This window comes from Bos taurus, chromosome 29 (genome assembly GCF_002263795.3).
Source record: "Bos taurus isolate L1 Dominette 01449 registration number 42190680 breed Hereford chromosome 29, ARS-UCD2.0, whole genome shotgun sequence".
In the NCBI taxonomy this organism is placed as follows: domain Eukaryota; kingdom Metazoa; phylum Chordata; class Mammalia; order Artiodactyla; family Bovidae; genus Bos; species Bos taurus.
In genome coordinates this window covers 44210920-44236229 of record NC_037356.1, presented here as the reverse complement: position 1 = coordinate 44236229, position 25310 = coordinate 44210920, and the positions used below count along the sequence as shown (strand labels likewise).

The 25310-nt window shown below is 43.6% G+C and overlaps 1 protein-coding gene across 3 annotated transcripts in view; it reads right to left on the bottom strand.

The window, feature by feature from the left end:
* PACS1 (phosphofurin acidic cluster sorting protein 1) overlaps positions 1-25310 on the bottom strand; it is a 149795-nt gene that overhangs the window by 66480 nt on the left and 58005 nt on the right. The window contains exon 1 of one of the 3 annotated variants that reach the window (XM_059882903.1): positions 14259-14379. The exons of the other annotated variants lie outside the window; for them this stretch is intronic. The gene's annotated coding sequence lies outside the window, so the exon portion shown is untranslated. Of the gene's footprint in view, positions 1-14258; positions 14380-25310 lie in introns of those variants that run through there. 3 annotated transcript variants of the gene reach the window in all.

Here is a 25310-nt window from a genome sequence, read left to right as displayed (position 1 = left end):
TAAACAGCCTGCCGAAGGTCACACAGCCAGTGGGTGGCAGCCAGGATGGTCTGTATTCTAAACTAGGTTACACTGCCTAAATTAGATGTAAAACTTTGGTGCTAAATTCCAGTATGACTCGCTGCTTTAGACCGCACAAAATGCTGAGAAAATGTTTCACATCCTGTGACCCAAACCAGATAAAGAGACAATTAAAAACCTTCCCTTGCCTCTGTGTCTACTGCTGCTCATTTTTTCATCCGAAATACCACCTCGTCTCCTGACTTCCCGCCACTGGGTGAGCTTTTGCGCTTTGCGGAGGCCCACACTGCTTCCACTTCTTAGAGCGCTCATCATCAGCTTCTTCCCGGAATGAGTCAACCCACACCCAGAGCATCTGAAGGACAAGGATTCTGCCCTACTCGTACTTGAACCTCTCCAATTCCTAGCACAGCAGTCTCAAAGAAAACAGGACATGTTTGTTTAATTGTAATCTTAACCATTTATCATTCAATGTAAATATATCTAAAGAGAAGATTTTAATGGGAGAAAAAAATCTGCTTCACCATACTAAGTATAAAAAAAACCCATGTGTTTTCATTCTAATAGACACCTTAATTGGACAACACTAGCCCAGATTAGAGGGCATTTAAATTACCCCTTTCTAAACACTGTCACAAATGAGAATATTCTCTCCCTTTGCCACCAGGCGAGCTGGGCATGTTGCCAGTACTTTTTCTAGTGAGGTCCTGTAGTTAATTTCTTAATCTGTTAGCATTTTCTTGCATCTTATTAAATGTAAAGAGGACTGGAGTTCCTTTCATTGTTTGTGTGAAAGTGGGTAATCTTTCTATGTCAGCCTCAGAGGGGTAGAATCATCACTGAACAACTGCCATCTTCTACCTATCAGATTAGTAAATAACCTAATCCCCTAAAAAGAGAAATAGACAGAAAGACACACACGCACACCCCGTAACAGTGTGGGAAAGGCTGCGGGGGAAGTGGGCACTTCTCTGTGCCCTCAAATCCATACACGCCTATGGAGAGCATTTTAGTCATTTCCACCCACTTTGCTGACCCCGATGCTGGGAAAGATTGAGGGCAGGAGAAGAAGGGATGAGATGGTTGGACGGCATCATCGACTCAATGGACATGAGTTTGGTCAAACTGTGGGAGACAGTGAAGGACAGGGAAGCCTGGAATGCTGCAGTCCATGGTATTGCAAAGAGTCAGGCATGATTAAGTGACTGAACAACAACAACCCACTTGGCAAGTACATATATACTCTTTAGGCTCCCCTGGTGGCTCAGAGGGTAAAGAATCTGTCTGCAGTGCAGGAGACCTGGGGGTTTGATTTCTGGGTCAAGAAGATCCCCTGGAGAAGGGAACAGCTACCCATTCCAGTATTCTTGCCTGGAGAATTCCATAGACAGAGGTGCCTGGCAGTTTACAGTCCATGGGGTCGCAAAGAGTCAGACACGACTGAGCAATTAACACTTACTTACTTCCTACTTTATATACTCTTTCACTCAGCATTTCTATGCAGGGATTTATTCTACAGATATATGTTGTTTCTAATAGACTGGAAAACATAAAATTACCATCAACAGGGGATCAGTTAAATAAATCGTGATATATCTCTAGGATGGACAACTATGCAGCTATAAAAACAAATGACAACAGGGACTTCCCTGATGGTCCAGTGGCAGAGACTCTGTGCCCCAGTGCAGGGGGCCTGGGTTTGATCCTTGGTCAGGGAACTAGATTCCATACGCTGCAACCAAGACCCAGTGCAGCCAAATGAATAAACAAACATTTACAAGCAAAAGATGACATTCTCTTTGTATTGATATGATAAGATCTCCAAGATAAACTGGTAAGTAAAAACGGTACAGAACAGTAAATACCATGTTGACACTTATGGAAAGCAGGAGGGAAATGAATCATACATGTATATTTGCTAGTATATGGATAAAGTAACTCTGGGAGAATCAACAAACTAACAGTAGTTTCCAGAATGGGGCAGGGATAAAAGCTGGGAAATGCACAGTGACAGGAATTATAGAAATCTTTTAACAGCTGTCTAGTAGGCACAAACATCAAATGGTCCTGATTAGGAAGAAAGAGGACTCTAATCAAGAAATATCTGCATAAAGGGGGGAACTCCATGCAATAAACAGTGTAAGTGAGAGGTCAGAGAAACTTGACGATATCACAAAGGCATTTTATACTGCCAACAAGAAAAAAAGGAAAGCAAGGAGAAATTCTGGGGTAAAAACCATAATAAAGAAACAATCCAAACATGAGGCAAAGTATGACATCATCTTAGTTCAGTTCAGTCGCTCAGTCGTGTCCGACTCTTCGAGACGCCACAAATCGCAGCACGCCAGGCCTCCCTGTCCATCACCAACTCCCGGAGTTCACTCAGACTCATGTCCATCGAGTCAGTGATGCCATCCAGCCATCTCATCCTCTGTCGTCCCCTTCTCCTCCTGCCCCCAATCCCTCCCACCATCAGGGTCTATTCCAATGAGTCAACTCTTAAGTAACTGATAAAATTAATGAATAAGAAGCCTTGTGATCTTTATCCTAGAAGCATTCTCCCTTGAATAAAGAAAATGGACATCACCAGATGGTCAACACTGAAATCAGATTGATTATATTATTTGCAGCCAAAGATGGAAAAGCTCTATACAGTCAACAAAAACAAGACCAGGAACTAACTGTGGCTCAGATCATGAACTCCTTATTACCAAATTCAGACTTAAATTGAAGAAAATAGGAAAAAGCACTAAACCATTCAGGTATGACCTAAATCAAATCCCTTATGATTATACAGTGGAAACGAGAAATAGATTTAAGGGCCTAGATCTGATAGATGGAGTGCCTGATGAACTATGGAATGAGGTTCGTGACATTGTATAGGAGACAGGGATCAAGACCATTCCCATGGAAAAGAAATGTAAAAAAGCAAAATGGCTGTCTGGGGAGGCCTTACAAATGGCTGTGAAAAGAAGAGAAGTGAAAAGCAAAGGAGAAAAGGAAAGATATAAGCATCTGAATGCAGAGTTCCAAAGAATAGCAAGAAGAGATAAGAAAGCCTTCCTCAGTGATCAATGCAAAGAAATAGAGGGAAACAACAGAATGGGAAAGACTAGAGATCTCTTCAAGAAAATTAGACATACCAAGGGAACATTTCATGCAAAGATGGGCTTGATAAAGGACAGAAATGGTATATACGGACCTAACAGAAGCAGAAGATATCAAGAAGAGGTGGCAAGAATACACAGAACTGTACAAAAAAGATCTTCATGACCCAGATAATCACGATGGTATGATCACTGACCTAGAGCCAGACATCCTGGAATGTGAAGTCAAGTGGGCCTTAGAAAGCATCACTACAAACAAAGCTAGTGGAGGTGATGGAATTCCAGTTGAGCTACTTCAAATCCTGAAAGACGATGCTGTGAAAGTGCTGCACTCAATATGCCAGCAAATTTGGAAAACTCAGCAGTGGCCACAGGACTGGAAAAGGTCAGTTTTCATTCCAATCCCAAAGAAAGGCAATGCCAAAGAATGCTCAAACTACCACACAATTGCACTCATCTCACATGGTAGTAAAGTAATGCTCAAAATTCTCCAAGCCAGGCTTCAGCAATATGTGAACCGTGAACTTCCTGATGTTCAAGCTGGTTTTAGAAAAGGCAGAGGAACCAGAGATCAAATTGCCAACATCTGCTGGATCATGGAAAAAGCAAGAGAGTTCCAGAAAAACATCTATTTCTGCTTTATTGACTACGCCAAAGCCTTTGACTGTGTGGATCACAATAAATTGTGGGAAATTCTGAAAGAGATGGGAATACCAGACCATCTGATCTGCCTCTTGAGAAATCTGTATGCAGGTCAGGAAGCAACAGTTAGAACTGGACATGGAACAACAGACTGGTTCCAAATAGGAAAAGGACTATGTCAAGGCTGTATATTGTCACCCTGCTTATTTAATTTACATGTAGAACACATCATGAGAAACGCTGGGCTGGAAGAAGCACAAGCTGGAATCAAGATTGCCGGGAGAAATATCAATAACCTCAGATATGCAGATGACACCACCCTTATGGCAGAAAGTGAAGAGGAACTCAAAAGCCTCTTGATGAAAGTGAAAGTGGAGAGTGAAAAAGTTGGCTTAAAGCTCAACATTCAGAAAATGAAGATCATGGCATCTGGTCCCATCACTTCTTGGGAAATAGATGGGGAAACAGTGGAAACAGTGTCAGACTTTATTTTTTGGGCTCCAAAATCACTGCAGATGGTGACTGCAACCATGAAATTAAAAGACGCTTACTCCTTGGAAGGAAAGTTATGTCCAACCTAGATAGCATATTCAAAAGCAGAAACATTACTTTGCCAATAAAGGTCCGTCTAGTCAAGGCTATGGTTTTCCCTGTGGTCATGTATGGACGTGAGAGTTGGACTGTAAAGAAGGCTGAGCGCCGAAGAATTGCTGCTTTTTCAACTGTGGTGTTGGAGAAGACTCTTGAGAGTCCCTTGGACTGCAAGGACATCCAACCAGTCCATTCTGAAGGAGATCAGCCCTGGGATTTCTTTGGAAGGAATGATGCTAAAGCTGAAACTCCAGTCCTTTGGCCACCTCATGCGAAGAGTTGACTCATTGGAAAAGACTCTGATGCTGGGAGGGATTGGGGGCAGGAAGAGAAGGGGATGACAGAGGATGAGATGGCTGGATGGCATCACTGACTCGATGGACATGAGTCTGAGTGAACTCCGGGAGTTGGTGATGGACCGGGAGGCCTGGTGTGATGCAATTCATGGGGTCACAAAGAGTTGTACACGACTGAGTGACTGAGCTGAACTGAACTGAATCTTAGCACTGCAAGTACTGAGAGTTGTGGGGCTATAGTCACAATGTTTATATAATGACAAAAGTTACTTATGTTTTTTCAACTTCAAAGTGGGAGGGAAAAAAACTAACTAAAGGTAATGCCATTAGTGAAAAGCATAACCGAAACATTTCAAGTTATAAATGTTAGCAACAACAAAAAACCCCTGAAAATATATTCAACACTTTCCAAATGCAGGAGGAAGGAAGAAGAAAGGACATAAAGTGCTATACATTAGGTTCTCGTATTTCACACTGGAAAGTCAACAGATCCTTTATAATTGAACAAAAAGAGGTAAAAACAAATGTGGAGTCAGGTCCCACGGGAAGAGCCCTCCCCAGCTGAGGGACCAGTTCTTGGTTCATATAAGCCAAGGAAACCAGTCTTATTCCAAGTGGGATATAGACTAAACAGCAAAAAGAACTGTAAAGAAACCTTAACCTGTAATGAATAACCACCATATTGTTAATTGGGCTTCCCTGGTGGCTCAGATGGTAAAGAATCCGCCTGCAATGCGTGAGAGGTTCAGTCCGTATGTTGGGAAGATCCCCTGGAGAAGGGAACGGCTACCCACTCCAGTATTCTGGCCTGGAGAACTTCATGGACAGAAGGAGCCTGGCGGGCTACAGTCCACGGGGTCGCAGAGTTGGACACGATTGAGCGCCTTTCACATTCATACTGTTAATAACAACACAGTATTACTTTAAAACTACTACATACAGTTTAGGATGAGTAATCATGTTAATATTACTTAAGTTTTTCAGAATAAAATAAACGTAATAAAGGACAAATAAATTTAAAACCTCTGAAAATTGTAACTTCAGTTGAAACTACCAATATGAAATCATGATTACTCATAAAGGAAACAAAAAGTATTGTTTAGTTCTGACCATTGGAAGAATCATCTCAGTAGCAGTCATACAGACTTCGGTCTCTAAATACCATTTCTCATTCAAAGGAAAGTAACTGATTCTAAGTATGGGACAGAAAAAGCACAAAATGAGCCTAGAAAATCTTGTCATGCCAGAAAGGAAGATATCATATCTTCCTTGATATTGTGGGGTCACAGCCAACGACTCGGAAGCCACTGTGAACGAGACCACGGCAACCAAAGAGGTGACGTCTGAGCACCCAAATGAACGACGATGGCAACAGACTGAAAAACATCCAATAAACAGAAACCTCTGAGTTCACAACACACAGAACAACTCTGAAGGCAGCTAGGGAACTAACTTACTCTGAAAATAGGGACGTAAAGGGAAAGAGTCAAGCCTTTTGTCATTTACAGCACAATAGCTCATTTTGCTTCCTTGTGGGTAGACAACAGCTGTCAACTGCTGTGATCGCATCCTCAGTAGCCATCACACACCAACAGCCAGAGGCAGAAAATAAGGACTTCCTTTCTTAGGTCTCTTTGTTAATTTAATTTTTATTTGTATCAAAATAGCTCAGATGGTAAAGAATCTGCCTGCAATACAGGAGACCTGGGTTCAGTCTCTTGGTCTGGAGGATCCTCTGGAGAAGGGAATGGCAGCCCACTCCAGTATTCCTGCCTGGAGAATCCTATGGACAGAAGAGCCTGGTGGGTTACAGTGTGGGGTTGCAGAGAGTCGGATACGACTGAGGGACTAACGCTGCTAGACTAACAGGTGTACATTATTGAAAAGATCAAATGGTGCTACAAAGCTTAATTAACAAAACCGTTTCCTCCTTTAATCCCTCTTCACTTTCCAGAGACACTCCCTTTTCAATTCTTCTGGTGTTTACTTTCAACTTTCTATTTCTAAAGATAGATACAAGTATTCTATATAAAGTTTATATCTATCTAAGTTTTCCAATTTCAGACAATATCTACTGAGTCCCTCCTACACGAGATTAAAATTTAGCTCTCTGACACCACGCAAAGAAAGACACACACATCACCCTTCCTTCATCCCCCACGACAGTTACATGGTGGTATATTAATAAATCAATATTTAGTACTTACATGATTATGACTATTGTTCTGATATTTTATCCTGTTCAGTCATGTCGTATGCTATGATTATATATTTTTTCTTATATAACTTCAACATTTGGAGGAGACCGCTTTTTTTTTTTTTTTAATTCTCAAACAGAACTCTTAAGATTCCTCTCAATATAATCAATCACATGATATACTACACATAGTCTCTGAGTCCCACTTACCCTATAAGACACACCTCCTGGAACCTAGGGTCAGTCTGACCTGGGCCAGTTGCAAAGCTGTCACCCTGGGACTTTTCCTCACCAATACCCTGAGGGTTCCTCACATAGCCTGCGTCGTATTCCTTTTTTCCCTGAATTCCAGGTCTTTCTCTTTCCTACTTTACTCTCTAGTTTTGAAAGATCACATCCTCTAGGTGTTCTGAGAAAAGGCAGACAGCAAGTAAGTGTTTTGAGACTTTACATTTCTGAGAATATTTTCCTTTCACTCTCGACTGACAGTGCGGCTGAGCACAGAATCACAGGTTGAAAGACTTCCATCAGGCTTTAGATGGCACTGATTTATTGCCTTTTGCTTTCTAGTGCTGCTGTTAAGCAGCTTGATGCTACTTGTTTTAGATCCTTTTTATATGACCTTTCTCTACAGAAGATTTTAAATCTGCTGCCAATGTCCTCAAATTTCACAATAATGTAGTTTGTTGAGGGTTTTATTCATTCTAAAGACCATGACTTTTGAGAAAACCTTGCATTATTTCTGCAACAGTGTCCTGTCCATCTTCTCTTTCTAGAACCTGTTAGCCAGCTATTGGGCTTTCTAGATATTCTTTAATTTTCTAATTTTTTCTGTCTTATTGTCTACCTCTTGGACTGTGTTACTTTCCAGATTTCCTCACCTTCAACTTACAACTTCACTTAGTGATAGTTTTAATCCTTGAGAGCATTCCTAAATAGTCTGCTTATACAGCATCCTGTTCTTATTTACTCGATGCAATACCTCTTTGAGGAATTTGATTTTTGAGGAGCAGGCTTTCTTTAAATATCTGGAGATGTTTAAATTCTGGTTAAATTACTGGTTTTTCCAGTAGTCATGTACAGATGTGAGAGTTGGACCATAAAGAAGGCTGAGTGCCAAAGAATTGATGCTTTTGAACTGTGGTGCTAGCAAAGACTCTTGAGAGTCCCTTGGACTGCAAGGAGATCAAACTAGTTAATCCTAAAGGAAATCAACCGTGAATATTATTTTAAAGGACTGATGCTGAAGCTCCAATACTTTGGCCACCTGATGTGAAAAGCCGACTCAATGGAAAAACTCTGATGCTGGGAAAGACTGAAGGCAAAAAGGAGAGGAGGGAGGCAGAGGACGAGGTGGTTAGATAGCATCACCAACTCAATGGACATGAATCTGAGCAAACTCTGGAACACAGTGGAGAACAGAGGAGCCTGGCGTGCTGCAGTTCATGGGGTGGCAGAGTGGGACACCACTTAGTGATGGTAAAGAATCCGCCTGCAATGCACGAGACCTGGATTCAATCCCTGGGTTGGGAAGATCCCCGGAGGAGGGAAAGGCTACCCCACTCCAGTATTCTGGCCTAGAGAATTCCACGGACTGTGGGGTCGCAGAGAGTCGGACACGACTGAGCTACTTTCACTTTCACGTCACTTTCCCCCAGACTCGACTTTCACACACATATTCTCTCTGTTTCAATTTCTCCAGATACTAAACTTCCCATGTCTGGCAGGAATGGCAGAGCAGTAGTGACCTGAAAGGGTGGGATGGGGACCTGGGTGCTAACTGCCACGTTTCAGACTTTCAACCAGTATTTCTGTTTTCAGCCCCAAAGTATATCCCACAGTCAGAGCTTCCTAAAACTTATTGTAGAACATTGTCTAGTTGTGGTTGAAAACTGGCCTGCTTCTCATTAGCCTCCCTCCATTGCAAATACTCAGAGCAGAGACATTGAAACCTAAGTTCCTTATCACGTATGCAGTTACTTTTCAGTTTTCATAATTTTATAAGTAAAATTCTGACCCACTGTTACCTACTCTGCCTTTCTCTTCATCCTCATAGTTTACACCTTAAAAAAAATCCTTTACTGTCATTTCAGTGGGGTTAGGGGAGGAGGAGATATGATCTATCCCATTTCACTGTCATCTCTAAAAGTCACTCCCATGACACTTCTGTTCATCTGCCACTGGCCAGAACCGAGTCACATGCACCCTCCTAAGTAGTTGTGGAAGTAAAATCATCAAGATGAGGCTGAATTATCAGAACTTGGGATAGGATCGGTCTTCCTAGAAGAACATGACCACAAGGAGGAACCTGATATCCGAACAAAACAGAGGTTCCAAAAAAGAGAATAAACAGCCTGCTGCAGCAGCCTCGAGTTGAGGAATGGTGACCAGCCTTTTCTAAATAGTGGGAAGGTTTTTTCAAGACCAACTTTTATTGGGGGATATAATTTATACACAATAAACATAAAGCTTACATACAATAAACATGGTGTAACCACCACCGCAGAGAAGGCAATGGCACCCGACTCCAGTACTCTTGCCTGAAAAATCCCATGGACAGAGGAGCCTGGTAGGCTGCAGTCCATGGGGTCGCTAGGAGTTGGACACGACTGAGCGACTTCACTTTCACTTTTCACTTTCATGCATTGGAGAAGGAAATGGCAGCCCACTCCAGTGTTCTTGCCTGGAGAATCCCAGGGACGGGGGAGCCTGGTGGGCTGCCGTCTATGGGGTCACACAGAGTCAGACACGACTGAAGCGACTTAGCAGCAACCACCACCGCAATCAAGATAAAGAACATCTCCATCACCCTAAAAGTCCCTTTGTGCCTTTTTGCAATCGGTACCCCCCCCTCCTCCAGGCCCCAGGCAACCACCGATCTGCCTCCTGGTTACTATATACTGGTTTGCATCTTCCCAATTTTTATATAAGTAGAATCATACAATATGCACCTCTTTGCTACTGGTTTTCTTCTTGTGGTGTGTTATCAGCAGTTCCTTTGTATTGCTGAGTAATATTTTATTGTGCTGCTGTACCATAATTTGTTCATCCCTTCACCTGTTGATGGACACATGGATTGTTTCCAGTCTCTGGCTGCGATGACTTAAGCTGCTATGAATATTTACAGAGACGTCTCTGTGTGTACTTTTGTTTTCCTTTCTCTAAGGTTAAACTCTACGAATGGAATTACTGGGTCCTATGGTAAGTGTGTGTGTGTGTGTGTGTGTGTGTGTGTGTATGTGTTCAGTTGCTTCAGTCATGTCCGACTCTTTGCAATCCCATGGAGTCCCACCACCTCCCCCCACCACCCCCCACTGGCCCCACAGACCTGCCAGCACTTGGTATTATTGGTCTTTTAAATTTTAACTGTGCTAGTGGGTGTACATGGTAATTCACTGTGGCTGAAAACTGCTTTTCCCTGATGACTAATTATGGAAGATATTATTAACTCCTGGCCATTAGTGTATCTTTTTTTGTAGAGTACTCATTCACATCTTTTTGCCCATTTTAAAAATGGAATTAACATCTTGCCATTGAATCATAAGACCTCTTTATCGTCCTCGTCAGATACACAGATTACATCCATTTTCTCCCATACCATGGCCTGCTTTTTCTCAACTGTACTCTCAAACACCAGCATTTTAAATTTCGGTAAAATCCACTTTAGCACTCATGTATTTTATGATCTGTGCTTTTTGCATTGTATTTAGAAAATCTTTTCATGCCCCAAAGTCACAACGCCTATTTTCTCTTATTTTTCTTCCAGAAGCTTTATAGTTTTAATTCTTACTTTTAGGCCCATGATCCACTTTGAGTTATTTTTTGCACAGGAGATTAAAGTAAGGGCTAGTGTCCATCTTCTCCCATACAGAAATTCAGTTGGTCCTGCACCATTTCTTGAAAAGGCTTTCCTTTTCCCATCGCATTCCCTTGACACTGCTGCTGAAAATCAGCTGTCTGTGCGCTTGGATCTGCGTGTGTGTGGGCTTGTTTCTGGACTATTCTGTCTCATTTATTCATATATCTGTTCTTTTTCTATCACTGTAACTTTACGGGACTACAAGCAAGTCAAATTCTCTCATTTTGTGGTTCTTTTAAAAACTGTTTTTTAAAACAGCCTATTCTAGTTCTCTTGCATTTCTATACACATTTTAGAATGGACTTGACGATTTCAGCAACAAAAATAAAGCAGAAATTTTCCTGAAATTGTATTAAATCTATAGATCATTTTTAAACTAGGCTGAGCCAGGTTGCGGCATGTGGGATCTTTAGTTGCAGCATGTGAACCCTCAGTTGTAGCCTGTTGGGTCTAGCTCCATTTCTTTGCCGCAACTTCTCTATCTGTTCACTTATTTTTCCTTTACTTCTGATCATATTTTGCTGTAACACTTTGGTCATTTGTATAACAGCTGCTTTGAAGACTTGGTCTAAAAAATCCAACATGTGTACCCACTAAGACACTCAGAACCAGTTTCTATTGAGGGTTTTTTCTTTTTTCCTGAGTATGAGTTACACTTACCTGTTTATATGTCTAGTAATTGCAGGTTGAAAACCAGATATTGTATATAAGGTGTTGTGGCAACTTTGAACTCTGCTGTGCCCTTCTAAGGTTTTTGTTTTTTTTTTTAACTGTAGTAGGCAGTTAACTTGCCTAGATTCAAACTACAAGTTGGTCTTTCCTGAGCATGCTGCTGTTGCTGCTGCTGCTAAGTCACTTCAGTCGTGTCCGACTCTGTGAGACCCCAGAGATGGCAGCCAACCAGGCTCCCCTGTCCCTGGGATTCTCCAGGCAAGAACACTGGAGTGGGTTGCCATTTCCTTCTCCAATGCATGAAAGTGAAAAGTGAAAGTGAAGTCACTCAGTCGTGTCTGACTCTTTGTGACCCCATGGAATGCAGCTCACCAGGCTCCTCCATCCATGGGATTCTCCAGGCAAGAGTACTGGAGTGGGGTCCTGAGTATGCAGCAGCTGATAAATTCACTCAGTTCTTACAGCTTCTAACTACTACTTTTTTAGACTGGCTCCCTGGGGGCTCCCCTGCACCTGTGTAATTTGGCAGACAGCCAAAGATCTGGGACCCTTATACTCAGATTAAGGGCTCACACTTTCTGGGATTTTTGTTTTTATAATTTCCCTCTAATTTTCTAGCTGTTCTGTCAGCCTCAAGGTCTGTCTTCTGACACCCCAAGCAAGTAAGGCTCCAGCTTTCTCCTGCCTAAACTATGTACAGATTAGGAATTAACTCAGTTAAAAAAAAAAAAAAAAAGCCATCAAACTTACAGATCTCAGCTAGTATAGGTTTATCTTTCAAGGACTAGTTTCTCTCTGGCTGCTCCCTGTTTGTTGTTTTTCCTGGGTCCCTGGGTCTCTCCTGCACATTTAGAGTTTAACAGTTTTAATGGTTAATTTCACATGTCAACTTGGCTGGGTTAGGAGGTGTCCAGTTAGATGGTGAAACGTTATTTCTGGGTGTGTCTGAGGGTGTTTCTGGAAGAGAGGAGCATTTAAATTGGTGAACTGAGTAAAGCAGGTGGCCCTCCCCAGTGTGGGTGGTTATTATTCTATCCACTGAGGGCCTTAAATAGAACAAAAAGGTGGGAGAAGGGCAAATTTGTTCTTTCTCTTTGCTTGAGCGTCTTGTCCAGCTACCGGACATCGGCATCCCTGGGTTTTGGGTTCTTAGACTCAATCTGGGACTTGTATCATCAGCCTTCTAATTCTCAGCCCTCTGGATTGAGACTGAATTACACCACCAGCTTCCCTGGGTCTCCAACTGCAGGCTGCAGATAGTGGGTCTTCTCCACTTTCATAATCATGTGAGTCAACTCCTGTAATCTATCTCTACCTACCTACCTACTGATCTTCTATTGGTTCTGTTTCTCTGGAGAATCTTGACTGATGCAACAGTCAACCAGGGATCTGGGCAGAGTTTTCACTCAGCCACTGGGCCTCACCCTTTCTGCAGCTCTCTCTTGCTTCCAGGATTTCCCCTGCTCTCCATTCCTGACCTCCTCCTCTGTCACCTCTGCCACCTCTGCCTTGTCGGGTTTCAGTCTTCCCCCGTCGTTTCCACTGCAGCCACCGTGGGGACTGAAGCACACCGTTAGGCAAAAAAACCCACAAGTCTGCAAGTCCTACTCCTTCCAATTACAACTTTTTTCTCCTCTAGCTTCTGCTTTTGGGTGCTTTTAGTAGTTTCTTTTATTTTGTCCAGATTTGCTAATTATCATCTGTGGGAGGGCTTGAGCAACCACTTCAGTCTGTCTCCTCTACTGGCAATTTCCTAATCCAACTGAGAATAATTTACAACTCAATATACTTTTTAGATTTTTTTAAAATAACATCTTACCTTTAAGAAACACAGCACTATACAAAACATTTATAAGTAATACAAGTTTTAAAATAACAAACAACAATCTCAATGGGAAAGATCTGATTGTTTTTAGAAATTTAAGTCAAGCAGTTCATATGTTTCAAGCAATAAAGTCAAAGGTAGAAAAGTCTTGGGACTGTGCTTCCTATTTTAATATAGAGGAAACATAAAATAGAACATAGGAATGGGATGGAAGAAATGTGAATAAGTTCATCAGCTTTGCGCCCAATATTTTTCTGATGTACTAACTAGACATGTTAAAAAAAAAATAGGAGAAACACAGGAGGTGGGAGGTAGAAGGTAAGGTGCTGCTTATAAACTAAGCACTTGATTTAGTAAATCCCACAATTCTAAATCACAGTTAGTGTTATGCTGTAGGTTACTTGTGTGTGTGTGTGTTTACAAAGTATTTACACTATAGAAAAAATACCTATTTTCAAAATATATAGCAAAGTGAAAGAAACATCCCTATAAACCTCTAAGGAAGCTCACTGTTAAAAATCCAAGGAAAAACGTGTATGTGTATGTGAATGTGTGTGTGTGCTTCTGTGTACCCCACCCTTTGAGCAGATACTTCTGTGCTTCTCTCGCTTTCCTTTTTTAACCAAATAGACCTTACTGTTCATATTTTATAGCTTATATTGATTAAATGGACACCCTTCCCTGTGAGTAATTTTTCTGGAGGAAATCAGCAGACTGTCTCCTTCATGGTGTGTAGCCATGGTATGTCTACTCAGGGCATGTTTTTCTTTTAATTCTCATTTCTGTTTTTAGACCTGAATTCCTAGGGGGTGCCCCTGAGTCTGCAGGGTTTAGTGACCAGCCAACGATTGGTTAAAGGTCATGCTCACACATCTGGGGCCAGCCAGGCTCCTAAGTGCTGCACATCGATCTGTGTAGGGTTAAGAACACACAGCTTGGGTCTGCCCCCAGTGTGACTTTCTGCCAGACCCTCCTGGATCTCTTCTGTACATTCAGCTGCCCACCTGATGGGGGCTGTGCGGAGAGCCTGGGGCCCCTCAAGTCTTACCTATGGGTGTACACGGCTTCCAGTTGGTCAGGGATGCGTGGAGAGCTTTTTGAGCCTTTCTGTGGCTGTGTCGTTTCCAGGACCTCGGCTAAGGCTCTGAGTCGACTGTGGTTTGCTGTCTGACCCGAGTGGGACGGCTATTTAGGCAGCTAGAGCTGCCTGTCCACTTGCCACTGAGACCATAACTTTCACTGACGAGGGCAGTGGGCTGTTTTTCTTGTCAGAGAAACAGAGCCTCTTCTGCTCCAAATGAAACGGGTTTCCTCCGGCAGCCGGAACTGGTACATTAACCACGTGGGGGTGGCAGGGAGTAGTCCCAGACCAAGAACATCAGAAACTCCCACCGTCCTTATCTAAAGGTCAGCAGCTTCTTATGGATAAATGCTTCTCGATTTGCTGCTGGCCATGAGTTCTACTTCCGCAGGCCTTAAGTGGCTGTTTTTGACAACTTGGTCCAGTTTATCATTGTTTATCGAGGAGAGATTTGCTCACTTCCTCACTCCCCTTACCAGAGTCCTGCCTCTGTCCTTAGCTATTTTCTAAATCTTCTTTGATCTCCAGTGTATGACACGGCCCCGTGACATGACACCACATTATAAGTCAAATCTGGGGTCATAAAGGCAAGTGAACATTCCTCATGCCTAGCTGTCTTCCTACACTATTACACCATGTACTTCTAGGTCCTGAGAGAGCAAAATACAACTTTTTGTTTTTCCTATTTTTTTTTTTTTTTTTGCTACACCATGCAGCATGCAGGATCTTAGTTCCCTGACTGTGGATCAAACCTGTGCCCTCTGCAGTGGGAGTCTGGTGTCTTAACCACTGGACCGCCAGGGAAGACGCAAAATATAACTTTTTAAAACATGGCTCTACAATTCTTCCCTGGTGGCTCAGACAGTAAAGAATCTGCCTGCCAATGCAGGAGACCCAGGTTCAATCCCAGGGTCAGGGAGATCCCCTGGAGAAGGGAATGGCTACCTCCTCCAGTATTCTTGTCTGGGGAATTCCACAGACAGAGGAGCCTGGCGGGCTACAGTCCATGGGGTCGCAAAGAGTTGGACATGACTGAGTGACTAACGAGACAAAAGTCTACCAGGTCTGAAAGTAAACCAAACACCTGGGTTTCCTTCAGGTCTTATCTGGGTACCAGGAGCAAGTTTCACCTTCATTCTTCTATGAAAGAAGGTGCTCAGCCACTTCCTGGTGTCCTTCCCTTAAGACATGCACGCTCGAGTTGGCCGGCATCTCGAATCACCGGGCTCCTGAGAGCTGGTTAACCAATCCCCAGTGAAGAACCTAGGGAGCTTCTATGTTGATTTGTACCAATAACAAGCCTGGGATTTATTTTCCATCACGCTCATAAACCTTGTTTCCTCTCCCAGTGTGATACAGTATCTTTGTGGAATAGAAACTGCAGTCTACTGCTGGAACTTACCCTGATACAACTGCAAACCCTCACTCGGCTTGCTTTGGTAATTCAGCAAACATGTACTATCGCTGCTATCTGTTCATCTCTGTTTGTTTTCTTAGAGTCCGACTCGAGAAAAGGCTAAATACAGTCAGTTATCAGTCAGAGGCAAACAGGAGTTAAAGCTCAAGGATTTCTGATTCTTAGTTCTATGGCTCCACGCGTCCTAAAAGCATTCTTCAACATTGTTATTGTGTTGACACTGAGTTCCTAAAAAAGCATTTATTCCCCATACCCCATCCTCAATGAACTGCAAATCACTTTTGAAATTTCTTAAAAGGCATTTCTTCGCAAAAGTCTTCAGCAGCCCAAGACTTCCCAGACTAAGTATTATACATTAATCTGGGCAAACATCGTGGCAAAGGGAATTTCTCATTCATTGCTTCCCTTGGGTGGGTGGTACCATGTGACCTGTTGACGCAAGGGAGCAGAGCCGTCGCTGGCCTGACCAGATCCGGTCCAGCTGAGGACATACTGATGGCACTGCGATGAAATGACCACACGCCCCCCGCTCCTCAGCTCAGCGGCTGCTCCAGGATGTTTTCCCAGCATAAGCCTGGCCCAGCCAGCATGGGAGGAAGGAATACGCCACCCGAAGCCGCAGATCATGTCACTTCCAGACAGCAAGAGGTTTTAAGTAATCCACACAGCGTCCCCGGAAGCCAGCAGTCCATTACAAGTGGAGTTTAACTGATAAGGTGGGGTGGATTGCACAGAGGTAATTCAATTGCAAGACTCTTGACAACGCCATAATCTAATACTGCTCGGGAGGGAAATCACTCCTCTTGTTTGGTTTTTTCATTAACAGAGCCACCTGACTGCAGTCGAAAACGCTGCATCAGGAAGAATAGCCTCTCGAACGGCCTTTACTGGATGGAATGACCTGACTCACCTATAAATCACAGAATTTCTAGCCTAGTCAAACAGCCGAGTCAGTGTAGACTAAACTTAGGATGTGAGTCACTCTGTTTTCTCCGTGATGGAATTCCAGATACGAACAACATTTAGGGGAACTTGGGGTTTTTTGAGTGAAGGTGGCTAACGTGTAACCGGAGAGAAAGTAAGAACACTGGACATCATTCAGATCAGTGCAGCGTCTCAGGGCTGTTCTCATAGAACGCTGCTGTTGTTCAGTCACTGAGTCATGTCTGACTCTTTGTAACCCCGTGCGCTGCAGCACGTGCTGGCTTCCTGTCCCTCACCATCTCCCAGAGTTTGTTCAAACTCATATCCATTGAGTCGGTGATGCCATCCAACCATCTCATCTTCTGTTGCCCCCTTCTCCTTTTGCTGTTAATCTTTCCCAGCATTACGGTCTTTTCCAAGGAGTCAGCTCTTTGCATCAGGTGGCCAAAGGACTAGAGCTTCAGCTTCAGGATCAGTCCTTCCAATGAATATTCAGGGTCGATTTTCTTTAGGATTGACTGCCTTGATCTCCTTGCAGTCCAAGGGACTCTCTAGAGTTTTCTCCAGCACCACAGTTCGAAAGCATCAATTATTTGACGCTCAGCCTTCCTATGGGCCAACTCTCACATCCATACATGACTACTGGAAAAACCATAGCTTTGACTAGACAGACCTTTGTTGGCAAAGGGATGTTGTTTCTTTTTAATACACTGTCTAGGTTTGTCCAAGCTTTCCTTCCAAGGAGCAAGTGTCTTTTAATTTCATGGCTGCAGTCACCATCTGCAGTGATTTTGGAGCTCAGGAAAATAAAATCTGTCACTGCTTCCACTTTTTCTCTTTCTAACTTCCATGAAGTGATGGGACCAGATGCCATGGTCTTAGTTTTTTGAATGCTGAGTTTAAAGCCAGCTTTTTCACTTTCCGTTCACCCTCAGCATGAAGCTCTTTAGTTTCTCATCACTTTCTGCCATTAGAGTGCTATCATCTGCCTATCTGAGACTGTTGATATTTCTCCTGGCAATCTTGATTCCAGCTTGTGATTCATCCAGCCCGGCATTTTGCATGATGTACTCTGCATATAAATTAAATAAGCAGGGTGACAATATACAGCCTTGACATAATCTTTTCCCAATTTTGAACCAGTCCATGTTCCATGTAAGGTTCTAAATATTGCTTCTTGACCTGCATTCAGGCTTCTCAGGAGACAGGTAAGATGGTTTGGTATTCCCACCTCTTTAAGCATTTTCCAGTTTGTTGTGATCCACAGTCAAAGGCTTTAGCATAGTCAATGAAGCAGAAGTAGATGTTTTTCTAGAATTCCCTTGCTTGCTCTATGATCCAATGAATGTTGGCAATTTGATTTCTGGTTCCTCTGCCTTTTCTAAACCCAGCTTGTGCATCTGGAAGTTCTCGGTTCACATACTACTAAAGCCTAGCTTGAAGCATAGCCCTACTAGCATGTGAAGTGAGTGCAATCACACGGCAAGCAGTGTTAGATGGCAGCTGACTTGAACTTTCCCTGCTCTTCCTTTTCAGGAGTTCCAGTCCTGTTTGGTTTAAACTAATAGCTCTTAATTATAGAAAGCACCAGGTTTACATCAGACATAAATAGTTTACTTCCTCTTTTTTCATAAGATGCTGATTCATAAGAGATGAGCACATTCTACCTGGGTTCTAGAAAAACTCTCTCTCTATGTGTGTGTGTATGGGGGTGGGGGGGAGTGCTTCCCTGATGGCTCAGTGGTAGAAAATCTGTCTCCCAGTGCAGAAGACACGGGTTTGATCCCTGGATCAGGAAGATGCCCTGGAGAAGGATACAGCAACCCACTCCAGTATTCTTGCCTGCAAATCCTCATGCACAGAGGAGCCTGGCATGCTACAGCCTATGGGGAGTCACAAAAGAGCTGGACACAACTTAGCAACTAAGCAGCATTACACACACACACACACACACACGTTCATATATATATCTTATGCATATATATGTATTTTAAAGGCTGAGCCAAAGAATTGATGCTTTTGAATTATGATGCTGGAGAAGACTCTTGAGAGTTCCTTAGACAGCAAGGAAATCAAACCAGTCAATCCTAAAGGAAATCAGTCCTGAATATTCACTGGAAGGACTGATGCTGAAGCTCCAATACTTTGGCCACCTGATGCTAAGAGCCAACTCATTGGAAAAAGACCCTGAGGATGGGAAAGATCGAGGGCAGGAGAAGGGGGTGACAGAGGATGAGATGGTCGGATGCCATCACTGACTTAATGGACATGAATCTGAGCAGACTCCAGGTGATAGTGAACGACAGGGAAGCCTGGCGTGCTGCAGTCCATGGGGTCGCAGAGAGTCAGACACACTTAGCAACTGAACAAAAGCAACAAAGTACTTTAAATCTATTCGGTGTTAATAACATTAGCGATGAGAAAATACTTTCCATATCCACCAAGATGTAACTTAAAGATACAAAAATAATATTGCATTAAGTATATAAAAAGTTCAAGATAAATACCTTTCAAGACTTTATCAAGTGGAATAACACGGCTGCATCACGGACAACAGAACATATAACGCACACAAGACAGTGGGCGTGATGAACATAGTCTTTGCAGCACTGTTTGTCATAGCAGAAAGGGGAAACAATAGAAGCTTCCTTCCTTGCTTTCTGAAATAAAATCCATGAAGAACTTCCCCGAACATTCCTAACCAATACCTTTAGGAAGATTTCTTAGCTAGAGGTCAGTCAGAACTCTCCCTGTTTCTGGGTTCTGCAGCCGTAGCTCAGAAGCTTCAGCATCACTTCGGAGCCTATGAAAGATGCAGAACTCCACACCCACCAAATCAGAAGCTGTATCTTAACCAGACGCCCAGGAGATCCGCACACACATTAACATTTGAGAAGCACTGGCCTGCAGCACATTGTCAATGAAGCTTTCAATGCCATGTAAGAGCTTGGTTTTGAGTCCATGTTACGAGAGTCATCATTACAGGGGTGAAGACTGGTTTTGCCAAATTCAAGGAGGCTTCTTTTACCTATGGTTTGGCACTATCTGAGCAACCGCTGTCAGTCTTTGGGACTCAGCACATCAGACAAGCTAAAGGTTCCATGATGTTCTCGGTTGTAAGCACTAACTCACAATAGGATTTATTTAAGAAATTAATTCCAAAAGTCAGAACTTCTAAATCTCTTTTCTAACTTTGGTGTGTCTGAGAATCACTAGGGCAACTTGCTTGAAAAGGAAGAGATTAGTTCAACAGTAGTGAGACTGAACAACAAGTGAGCCCAGCAGGCTATGGTCCATGCGGTAAAGAGGAGGACTGGCACCTGAGCAAATCAGAGCAAGCGCCTCCTTAAATACTGCAGCCAGAGAAGCCTGCTGGACTTACCCTGGTCTCCGTCCTGTACGGTGTGAGTCCACGGACCAGCAGCACCAGCATGGACTGGAGCCTTACTACAAGTACAGAATCTTGGTCCAACTCCAGAGCTAGTGAGTCAGAATCTGCACGTCAACCAGATTCTCAGGTCATTCCTATGCACATTAAAGTTTGAGAAACAATGAAAATAAGGGATACACAAATAAAGTCTTGCAAAAATACTAAAATCCCAAGGTCTTTCTAACATATCATGTCGCATCTCTGATATGGGAAAGAATGAACAGGGGCCCTCCACCGATGTTCAAAGGACAGCCCTACACTGATCAGTATTTTTGTCACCCTTTTAATCAATGACCTGGATAACGACATAAAAGAGATGCTTATTAACCTGCAGATGGCACAAAGCAAGAAGCTGCTGGTGCAAGAAGCAAGAATCAGGCCATCCTGACAGGCCAGATGACAGGCTGAACACTGAACTATAATAAGTATATTAAAAGTTTTACATTTCAGCTAAAAATTTTAATAACAAGGGTATAAGAAGGGTGATGGCTTGCTTGGCAGCAAAACATATGAAAAATCCTGGGAATAAGTCCAAGAGTATATCATGAATTTAACATAAGGCATTTCAAATCAGTGGGAGAAAATGAATCATTTAATAAATGGTGTTGGAGTAACTGGGTACCTCACTGGAAAAACAAATAAATTTGAAACTCCACCTCACATCTTATATCAAAATAAACTCCAGAAGGAATCAAAGATTTAAACATTAAAAACAAATCCATTAAAGTACAAGAAGAAAGTATGCGGAAAATATTTTTAAGATAACCTCAAAGTGAGTGAGGTCTTTCTAAGCAGGAACAAAATCCAAAGGATATAAAATCCAGAGGCTGTTTTTAAAAAGTTGATACATTTTATTACACTAAGAAAAAAAAGATCAGGACTTCCCTGGCAGGCCGGTGGTTAAGACTTAGCACTTCCAATGCAGGGGTGCAGGTTTGATCCCTGGTAGAGTTACTAAGATCCTACACGCTGTGTGGCACGGCCAAAAAAGAAAAAACCAACCAAGCAAACAAAATACCAAAACAAACCCCCCACAAATCTGCATGGTAAACACCACTGTAAACAAAGCCTGAAGAAAAATGACAACGTGAGGGGAAGTTTGACAACTCAGAGCAAAGACGTAAGGGTAAAAACTCCCCAAATCATCAAGAAAAAAGCCCAACATGCCAGAGATGCTCAGCCCAGAAAGACTCAGGAGGCTGAGGGCTGGCCCCCAGTAGCTGAAAGGCGCTCTTATGGAAGAGTGAAAAAAACTGAGTCATAGGTTCTATAAATGGCTGACTCGGGGTTGATGGTGGAAATTCCCATGAGTTTAAATGTCAGCTGAACATACAGAAGAACTTTCTAAGAATTAGGCCAAGGCTAACTGGCCAACTTTTAGGAAATTTTTGGAAGGGAGGACCCTGTAAGGTGGGAAACAAAGCAACACGACCTTTGAGGTTCCATCAAACTTCGAAATTATACAATCCTGCCCCAAAGACGACATCACCTCTGGGAAAGTTAACAGCACAAAATCAAATAACGTGAGGCACTCACAACGCCAGAAAGACTGGCAACCATGGTGCTCCTCACTTTTCACTCTAAGTACAGCATTCTCTCGGGGAGGGGAAACGGGAGGGACAGGATAAATGATTTGTGGACTCGTGACTGCTGTCCTCAGCAGTACTTTGAGGGGTTTTTTTGTGGTGAGGTGTTGGCCAATTCTGTTTACTCCTTCCCCTTCATTGCTGCTAAGTCGCTTCAGTCATGTCCGACTCTGTGCGAACCCATAGACGGCAGCCCACCAGGCTCTCCCGTCCCTGGGATTCTCCAGGCAAGAACACTGGAGTGGGTTGCCATTTCCTTCTCCAATGCATGAAAGTGAAAAGTGAAAGTGAAGCCGCTCAGTCGTGTCTGACTCTTAGTGACCCCACGGACTGCAGCCCACCAGGCTCCTCTGTCCATGGGATGTTCCAGGCAAGAGTACTGGAGTGGGGTGCCATTGCCTTCTCTACCCCTTCATTACTAGAAGCAAAAGAAGGGTTTTGAAAGACAGTGAATTAGGGCTGGAGAGCTAAGTATGAGATCTCAGCAGGGTCATTCTTTGTTGCATAAAACTCATGACGCATAACCCATGAGAGATCCGTAGATGTCAATGTCGCTTTCTCTACAGTCTGATTATGAGCTGAAAAACACAAACAAAAATTCAGCTTGTAAATGGGCTATATTCCAGAAGCGAGTTTTGCAAGTCGGCTGGGTAGAATTTGAAACAGCACTAAAAATGTGGAGAGCTGGAGAAGGAAAGCCAGGAGGAATCAGGCTCCTCAGCCAGCCTCTCAGGCTGGACATGGTGAATCCACAAAGTATCTGAGACACTGAGCATCAGCACCTCTTCCAGGTGGCAGAAAATCCCACAAGAATGCTTGTACTTGATAAGGTAAAATAAAATTGAAGAAGCGTTTTATTTATTTTGAATTCTAATACTGTGGACAAAGCAAATTTAGTTGAAAGAGGTTGAGAAGAGGAACAAAAATCTGTTAAGGTTCTGAAGGGAGGGACTTCCCTGGTGGTCCAGTGGCTAGACTCTGTGCTCCCAAAGCAGGGGGCCCGGGTTCCATCCCTGGTCAGGGAACCAGATCCCACAAGCCCCAACTAAGAGCTTGCATGCCACAACCAGAAAGATCCTGTGTGCCACAGCAAAGATCAGTGCCGCCAAACAAATAAATAAATATTAAAAAAAGAAGAAAGGCTCTGAAAGCAGCTCTTGACGGACCTCAAGAGCTCTAGAAGTTGGCCACAGTGAGTCTTTATTGTGGCACCTAATTTCACTTCAAAATCTGGGGCTTCCTTTTGCCTTAATAAGGACATGCCACTAAATGCTTTTTAGCCATGATGGGGGAAAGCTTTTAATTCAAAAGCATAAAGAAAAGATCCCCATGGCTCCCCCAGCAGCAGCCCCAGTGGCCCTGGCCTACCTGGTTCCCTCTACTGGGGTCTCGTGGGTTTATTTCTGTCCTGTCTAAGGCAGGACACAACAGCCTCAAGCCCTGCTTCTTTCCGCCTGTGACACAGAGCTTGAACGTTGTGTATCATGGTTTTTTGTTTATTTCTGTTCAGAAATTAAAAGTAAACCAAAAAAATACATAAATACAATGAAAAGAGCGAATGGGGACAAAAAACAAGATGCTTTTGGGGTAACAGAGAAATCAATAAGAAACCCGAAGAGGAGATAAGAGGGTTTATTATTTATAATAATAAAGAGGGTTTATTTATTACATTATGCTGATGCATAATTATCTAAAATGCAAGATGGAACAAAAGTGCGTCAAAAGCGGGTAGGGAGAGAAGACCCCGGTGAGAGTGGGAACAGAGGAAGGCGGCGCCGTGGCCGCGCTCTCCACGGGCCATCAGGGGGCGCCGTCAGCCAGGACAACCTGGCTGCTCCAGGTGGGACTGTCTTAGAGGATGCTCCCAACCTTGGAAAACTACACTAAGCTATAAACCACTGGAAATTCTTTCAGAGCCAGGCGATTGAGAGGAAAATAACAAAAACAAACAAGACCAGTTATCTGCCATCTGCTTCTGTATTTGCTTGTCCAGATCAGAAAGGGCAGGGATAAAGCGTCACTTCGGGCCCAGAAGGAAGGAGCGCCAGGAGGGAAAGCGGGAGGAATGTCTTCCAGGAGCCCCTGCTGCTCTGACCCCCGGGCCATCCTCTAGCAGCACCCAGCCTGCTGAAGCCCCTCGCAGCCAGGCTGCGGGGCAGGAGCTTGAAGTGGAAAGGGATCTGGGGCGAGGGCAGGGCTGAGAGGCCTGGAGCAGTGACCTCAAGGATAAGTATGTTTCACGGATGTGCTAAAGCTAGCTCTTCATATCTCTGAGAAATGAGAATAAACACGGGATGTATTTCACAGGTGGCTGAAAAAGTAGGAAGCCAAAGGTCTCACCCAGTATCACACTTAACCCAGACAAATATTACTGGTGTAACCGTTTTACTGGTCTGGGTTTTTTTTTTTTTCCCCATTAGACTCTACAGATTCACAATTAAAAAAAAAGAAAAAAAGGCAGAAAGTATTGCTTTAAGGTACATTTCACAAAAAGATCTGCCGAATATCGGAGCCTGGACAACACAAGCGAGCCAATCTATTCCGAAGCAACTTTGTGTGGCCCTCCTCCCCCAAACCTGCTCGCAGGCAGAATCTTTCCAAGACCCTTGACCTGTATGACATTACATTACAAACCAGGAGCCTCGTGGAGTCTCACTGGCTGTTCTGATGACCTGGACGAGGGTAGGCAGCGTTCTCAACCCCAAGTGTCAGTCAGCAGTGAGGCCTCCGGCATCCACAAGAGAAGCCAAAGAGGAAAGCAAGAGAAAAGAAGGCTGAGGGTTCGTGCAGAGAAGAGAGAAGAAAGGGAGCAGAAAAATGAACACATAAAATAGACAGAAAGGGCAAAAGCTGGTTTCGTAGTTGAGACTATACAGGGTGTCTCCCGTGTCATCAGGTGATGTCCCGGGGACTGACTCCTCTCCCCTCTTCCTACAGTGAAACAGGAGTAGTAATTCATCTGTGCAATTTTAACAATTTTGGCTTAACATGTATATGACATGACTACATGTAAGACATACGGTTTTTTGTTTGTCTTTTGGCCATGCTGTGTGGCTTGTGGGATCTTAGTTCCTCTATCAGGGATCAAACTAGAGCCCTCAGCAGTGAAAGCGCAGAGTCCTGACCACTGGACCGCCAAGAAATCCCCTAGAAATACTGTTTTTACATCAGACACCGGTGTTTAGGAGCTGGCCCAGAGCAGGTGATGGGCTTTCAGAATTCAGGGGGGCAGCTTTGCTGTGAGACAGGGTTGGGGGCACACACTGCCGGGTGCCTGCTAGGTGTTAGTGGGAAAGACCCCGCCTGCCAACGCAGGAGACCTAAGAGACGTAGGTTCAATCTCTGCGTTGGGACGATTCTGACGGAGGGCATGGCAACCCACTCCAGTATTTCTGCCTAGAGAATTCCATGGACAGAGGAGCCTGGTGGGCTATGGCCCATAGGGTCGCAGAGTTCGACATGACTGGAACAACCGATCATGAACATCAGTAAGATATGCATTGTTATCTCTGCTCCATAAATGACAGAACACATCTAGCAAAGATAAGTGACTTGCTCAAGGCCTCAAAACCAGTAAGTGGCAGAGCCAGAACCTAATCGCAGGTGCCCTGAAATGACAGCTGCCTGCCTCTCCCTGAGAAGCCGAGAGCAGCTCCTCCAGC